Source organism: Camelus dromedarius, chromosome 10 (genome assembly GCF_036321535.1).
Source record: "Camelus dromedarius isolate mCamDro1 chromosome 10, mCamDro1.pat, whole genome shotgun sequence".
Lineage (NCBI taxonomy): Eukaryota > Metazoa > Chordata > Mammalia > Artiodactyla > Camelidae > Camelus > Camelus dromedarius.
Genome location: NC_087445.1, coordinates 38,350,019 through 38,357,354, shown reverse-complemented (window position 1 = coordinate 38,357,354; position 7,336 = coordinate 38,350,019).

Below are 7,336 nucleotides of genomic sequence, written 5' to 3'. Positions count from 1 at the left end.
AAAGGGACTTTTCATCTTGGTTGTAATGAGGTCAATTCCAGGTCACATACCCCAAAAAAGCCCTAAATCTGTGTAACATAGATAATGAAGTAACCTAGACTGTTGACTGCAGGTGAAACAAGGAAGAGTAGAATGTTTTGCAAGCCTATTATGAGTAGAAGCAGGACATTACATTTAAATTGCATGATGTTAAAAGTCAAAAAGGATAGGAACTTTTGCTGTCAGAGAGTTTGTTTGGTTTAGTTCCTCTTCAGCACCCTTTGTGCCCTGATATATTAGGCTACAACCCAAGCGGTAGGCCTCTTATCCTTTTTATCTTTTCCTGTCTCACATGGGTACCCTACTGACCCTGTGGAGAGGGAAGTCAATAGTTTTGGCCTCACCATTTATATAGCTGGGTTTATGAAAAGATATTCAGTGCCAGTAGTTCACAATGAAGGTCCTGCCAAATTCCTTGATGACCATGAGGCAGGGCGACCACCCACCTGCTTCAGGTATGTTCTCCTCCACCTTTCCCCAAAATAAACAACTTGCACTAGGGTGACCAATCATCTAGGATTGCCCACAGCTGAGGATGTGGGACTTCCAGGGATAAAACTAGGGAAGTCCCAGGCAAAGCAGAGGAGTTGGTCACCCTAACTTAGACCCCCATGAAGTATGAAGCAGCTCTTCACTGGGAGCTGTGGCCATTGGGCCTTGGTGGTGGCGCAGTGGGGCTCTTACCACATCCAGGGTAAGGCCTTACTGTCCAGGCCTTGGAGGTACACATGTAGAAGTCCTGTCATTTGTCCAGTACCAGGGTAATCTCTGACATTTTCCACATTAGCAACATGGGGATAATAATTGTGCCTACTTCCTAATTCTTCTATGACAATTAATTAAGTTAATATTAATATGTATAAAGTGCTTACAGCAAGACCTGACACTTAATCAGTGCCTAACAAACGTTACTTGCTGTCACTGTGATAGTTTATGGATGGGAGAGAAATGATACAGGACTTCACACTGAAGTTGATTCTCTCCTAGTGAATCCTAAACATCATATATGTATGTTGCCTTTTTAGAAGCGGAAAAGAAAGAAAGAGGAAGGAAGGGAAGGAGGAAGGGAAGAAGGGAGAGGAGGAGAGAGAGGGAAAGAAAGAAGGAAGGAAGGAAAGAAAGAAGGAAGTAAGACAGCCAGGAAAAAGGGAGAGATTATGGTAAGTCAGTAATATTTGTCTACTTTCTTAAAAAGTAATTCTCCCACAAGGACTGACATTTAAGCACAGTCAAAGCCCATATGAAAAATGTTTTTAACATGCAAATAACTGGTATTAATACTTGGCATTTTCAGAATAAGTTACTACTCTTATCAACAGTTTATCATAGTAAAGAAATGCAAACAATCTGAATATCCACCAGCAGTTATATCCAAACTCCAATCTTGTTAATTGAATTTGTTAAAATGAGTAAGGTCCATTTTTGTGCACTGACATGGAAAAGATCCCAAAGCATACTGTTGCAGAACAATATACATAGCCCAATTCCATGTAAACAAATCACAAAGCTCTCTCTCTCTCCCTCTCTCTCTCTATACATATATAAATATATATAATGTATATGTAAGTACATGAATGCATAAAATCAGGTTTGAAAGTATAGAAACAGAAGTACCTAAAGATTATCTTTGAGAAGGAGTTGGGTGCGGCTTGAACAAGAAACTCACTTTCATGTTAAAATCATGTGCTGCTTGAAATTTACCCAAAGAGAATATACTCATATATTATCAATACTTTGTAATTTTAAAAATAGCATAATAAAACAGATGTAGAATAGAATTTCATCCCCAAATTCTTTTGTTAGTGTTTTCTCCTTCCTCCTTTTCCTTCATCCCCAATATCCCCCCAAAATAGGAAAACAAATTTGCTGGAAATGGCAAAGTATCCAGGTTACTGTACATGAGGTATATAGCATATAATTCTCTAACTGATAATGAGAGTTGACAATAGTAAAGAGTCCACAAAATTACACCCAAGTACAAATCAAAAGAAATAGCCATCTTGTTGAACATGTTTAGCAATAAATTCTAAAATATTTTGATAGCTGTTTTTAACCAAGGGCATCTTCATAGTCACAGAATACATTTAAATGCAAGACTAAAGTTACATTTTTCTGAGGTCTCTGCAAACTAGATAATGGTAATAATAGGGATTAAATCTTGCATCACGATTTTAGGGAAGCTGGGATGGGTTCCCTTGTGAGCACATATTTTCTCAGTATTAGCAGCATCAGCACAGAACCCAAATGCTGAAGATGCTGTCTAGAGGACTTCTATGCTAGGTAGAGAGCTGACAAGCGCCCCCTAAAATTTTGTAACTGGTTTGTTTAGGAAATGCACTGCTGCATTGAAAGAACTCGAGTTTTGAACTCAGACTGACCTCGGTTTGACTTCACTCTTCAATAACAACTATATGATTTGGGATATACTACCTACCTCCATATACCTCTGCCCTGCCTCTGTCAAAAAGCATAATCATCACCACTTCAAAGGATTACTGTAAAAATTAAAATAAGATACATAAAAGTACAAAGTAAGCACAAAATAAACACCAAATATTATGTGCCTGACGTTTATATTGTTCCTTTAATCCTGATGCAGCTATAGTGTCATTTTGGTTTCAATTTTTTTAAATAATTTATTTTGGGGGGGTACACCTCAGTGGTAGAGCACCTGTTTAGCATGCTTAAGGCCCTGGATTCAATCCCCAGTACCTCCATTAAAATTTTTTTTTTAAAGTAAAAAAAAAAAACAATAATTTATTAAGAATTTCTGGCTTTTCATCCTCTTTAAAAATTCTAACTATAGGGTCAAGTGATTACAAAAGAATAAAACTTTTAAAAACACTTAATGAACAGAAATTTACTCATTCAAATATATACTCAAAGAAATCGTGGGGTCTTAAATTGCCAAGGGCTGAAGAAGTCATCTGGTTGAATCTAACTCCTATTGCATGAAATCTTTATTTCATTCTCTCCTCCTAAAAGCTACTCAAAAAGGAGCATGCTTCTTAACCTCTTATTCAGAAAAAAATTGGGGAAGTCTTTTTGAAAGGAAGAGCTGGACTAAAGTGAAGGCACAAATATACCTGGGGTATCAATACTACCTCTTTCTACCAGAACCACAGCACTTATCCATGGAAGTGGGTGAAATCACTCTAAGAGTATATATAGTAGAGAAACAGTGCTCACGTCTTAGACTTAAGGAATGCCACATTTAGAAGCTGGATAGAGAAGTCAGATCCAGCCTACAAGACTTAGGAGTTGCCTGTTAGGTTGGAAGAAATTATCTAAGCAGAATTTCTATTAAGTTCACAATTCTGGGTGAGATGAGTGATATACAAGATGTATAAGGGTGGTTCACATTATAATGTGAGATATAATTGTAATATAAGTTAAAAGAGGAGATGTTCCTGGAGAGGCAACAGAACACTGAATCAAGGACAGAAGGTTAGAATTAAATTCCCAGCTCTGACTCTTACTAGATGTGTGACGCTGGACAGCACACATGAGTTGCCTTGAGCCTTAGTCAACTCCTCTGCAAAGCGGAGATGATAATATCTATCTCAATGGGCTGTGGTGAGAATTTATTCAATTAATGCATTTGAATACACACTAAATGAAAAAAAAAAAAGGCAGAAACATAAGGCACTTGCCTTGGCTCTCTGCCTAGAACTTGCATTCCTCCAGGACCAGGGCCTACCCTACCCATTTCTCTTACCAGTCTTCTGATTGAATCCTAACTTCCCCAATGGTCTCTATTCGCTTTCTGTGATCTTTTTCTGTTGCCTAACAGCTGGGGCCTTGGTGCCAATTGCCACTGCCGCAGCTGTATACCATTCCAGTTGCTGTGGGGCTCTTGCCGAATCACTGACCCTTATTCTTGATGGTCCTTCTGGCCCACCCACCACCCATGAGCCCAAGTTATGATATGCTCCGAAGTACTGCTTCAGATCCAATCCCAGATCTAACTACTGTGATTCAAAATAAGTGCCTAACATCTTTACCAAGTTTGTTTGTTCAGTCACAGAGACTTCTTAATCTCTGTGACCAAAGTACCTTGTGTCTTAAAAAGGTGATCGAGAGCAATACATATATATATATATAAATTCATCAATTTCCTTCACCTTGAGTTCTTGATTTACATAAATAATAAAGGCCTTTGTTCACTTAAATAGTCATAAAAATCGCTTATGGCTATGTTAACAATATCTGGATTGTGTCTAAGTCTTCTCTAATCAGGTAAGCCATCAATGCCATTTACATGAAGATTCCTTTGAAGCTGTTTTCATTGAAAATAAGTATGGCTTTAAAATTACCAAAAGGTCTACAATAATTAAATTGCTACTTCATCAATTCCCTAGGGGAAAAAAAATTGAGCCAACCACTTGTTGAGCTAGGTCTAAAACCAATCCATTATTGGATTCACTGATATTTTAATTATTATCTAATTATTAATTATTAAAGAGAAAGAAATTCAATTAAATAATAGTATATACTACTCTTAACTTTTAATTAGTTGATTTGCTTTAAATACAATATTATATCCCTTTCAGTCAATCATTTTGAAAATAATAAAAATAGAACTGAGTCTCGTTAACTTGATATTTGAGATTTGGGAAGGAGCTGAGAAAGGAAAGGAAAGAAGGGTCCTATGTGAATACCAAATGACATCCAATGGTTTTTAAAAACCCAGCAAAGACTTTGTGTTTCACCAAGTCCTACTCAAGCACAGAGAAAAAAGTGAAGTTCCATGACAGAGTATCACAATAATGCCACACAAGCAATTTTTTTTCCATAATGGAAAGCTACACGTCAAACTAAAATAACTCCAGGTGTTTTATATTTTACAGGGGACTAATAACTTTTATCACTTTTTTTAAAAAATGTCAGTTTTTACTTTCTAAGAAATTTAATTAATTTGCTCTTTGCCAATCATCAATCCCCTGTGTGGCCCATCTTTAGACTGCAAAGAAAAATGTAAGTGAACCTACAATGACCCTACTTGAATTGTTAAGCAGAATACAAACTTTTCCAACTTTCTCATATGACAGGCCAATTTGCCATAGTCAGCTGCTTTAAGGAAATAAGCCTGGTTCCACTGGTGATGGGGATGACTGGTGATGGGATTCAAACCTGGGTGAGTTTTCAGCATCCACTGTCATTGGTTATATGCTCCTGTAACATTCTGTATCTTTCTTTCAAAATATTTACCAGTTCTAATTATATATTTATTTGATAATATTGTTAATGTCTTTCTCTCAAACATGATAGTAAGACTCATGAGAACAAGGGTAAGATCAATTTTTCCCACCAATGTATATTCCAGCACCCAGTCTGGTGGGTACCTAGAATGCAGTAAGTGTGCAGAATATTTTTATGGAAAAAAGATGAATAAAGAACAGTTGAGTTAGCATTATTTTCAAGGAGTACTTAGGAATGGATCAGTACCAGTCACGTGGTATGTCTCATGTAATGAAATTCTACAAAAGGTATTTTTTGAACAATCAGTTACCACATTTCGAGCACGCCCCCACTTTCCCTGTTATCTTTTTTGCAGAGGCTGGTTTCAATCTTTTCTGATGACCATAGACTGACAGCTCTTTCGCATACTATTTTGAGAGTATTCTATTATATATTTTCTATTTTATAGTTTTTGTCCTTACAATCCAACTGTAAATTTAGGATGCCAAAAAAATAAAAAGTCCTTAAAAGCACATCCTCTAATCTGTTACACTGGCAATATGAGAAAAAAATATTTTTTAACCTTTTCCCTTCACACTGTGGAGTAAGTCAATGGTTCTCAAACTTGAGTGTGCATCCGAATCACAGAGGACTTGTTCAAACAGATCACTGGACAAAGTCTCAGAGTTTGTGATTCTATTGGTCTGGTGTAGGGGCCTGAGAATTTGTATTTCTAACAAGTGCCCAGGTGATGCTGATGCTGCTGATCTGGGGACCACACTTTGAGAATGACTAGGGTAGTTGCCGGAAGGGTAACTTGCTAAAACTAGGTTCAATACCAGGTAAACTCCTGGTTGAAATAGTTTCATAGAGAAAATTATAATGGTTAGTAGAGAAGATGAATTATCAGAAGGTGCTACATAACATATATTATGCAATACATTATTAAATAACCAGCTTGCCTTATTACTTACTTGGGTTTCTTTTTTTCTTTCAATTATGCTTCTTCAGGAATTATCTTGTTTCAGTTTTCAATAACTAAAATTGTGTGTGTGTGGTGAGGGGGGAATCTCAAGTTATTTTTGTCCTCATTAAGGACCATTTCCCTCCCTTCCCTCTCCTTCTGCACTTCACTTATCTTCTTAATTATTTACTTATCTATAAAAACAGATATATAGTACCTATCTCACTGAACTGCTGTGCGGATTAAATGAGACCCTAAATGGAAAATACTTAGCCCTGAAAATGGTCTGTAAATGCTACCTGCTATGTTTTTACTAATTTGTCTACTCAAGAAATTCCAATAGATCTGGGACCAGTGTCTGAAAACTACTTATATCTCTAACATATTAACTGCCTACAGCAATAACTCTTGTAAAGATGTTCAGTTATTTTCTAGGGATACTGCTTACTGTGACAGAGAACTGTCTGATCTGAAAATTTTGTCAAAGGGCACCAGGACAGCAGTCTCCCAAATATATAAAATTATAAAGAAGAATCACCTGGAGCACTACATAAAATCCAAGTTACTGAGTTCCACCCCAGGGAACCAAAACTATCTCCAGGGTAGAGGCCTAGGTGATTATTTAAAGGTAAATAATTACTCCAGATGATTTTTATGATCAGCAAGTTTGGGAAACACTGAAGGGACCTCTCACTCCATCCTAATGGTGGCTACTATAAGCCGTAAGCATCGTTTCTATTTACTCATTAGGCCATTGTTTACCAGAAAATTTCTTAAGTCTTTTCTATCTTACTAGCTTGTTCTTCTGAATTGAACTAAAGTCACCTGGGGAGGTCAGCTGCCAGTGGGTTTTTTTATAGGTGGTGCTTTGAAAAGGTTCTGTGTTTTTAGTTAACTCACCCTTTCAAACTAGTCGGGGCCTGTGCCTCATTTCTGAATTGCCCCCTCTTGAACTTCCTCCTGCAACGTCTCCTTTTTGATCTCTGTCTCAGGTCTAGCTTGTTTGTCCCTTAACTTCATTTCTTGAGAAGAACATTTGGTGCTTTCCCAGTTCACGACGCTTTGCTGGAATAGTCAATTTCCAGGGATTTTACAGGCTGGCCAAAACAGTTTGTTCAGAACAGCGACGCCGGTGCAGAGGACTGGCAGCCA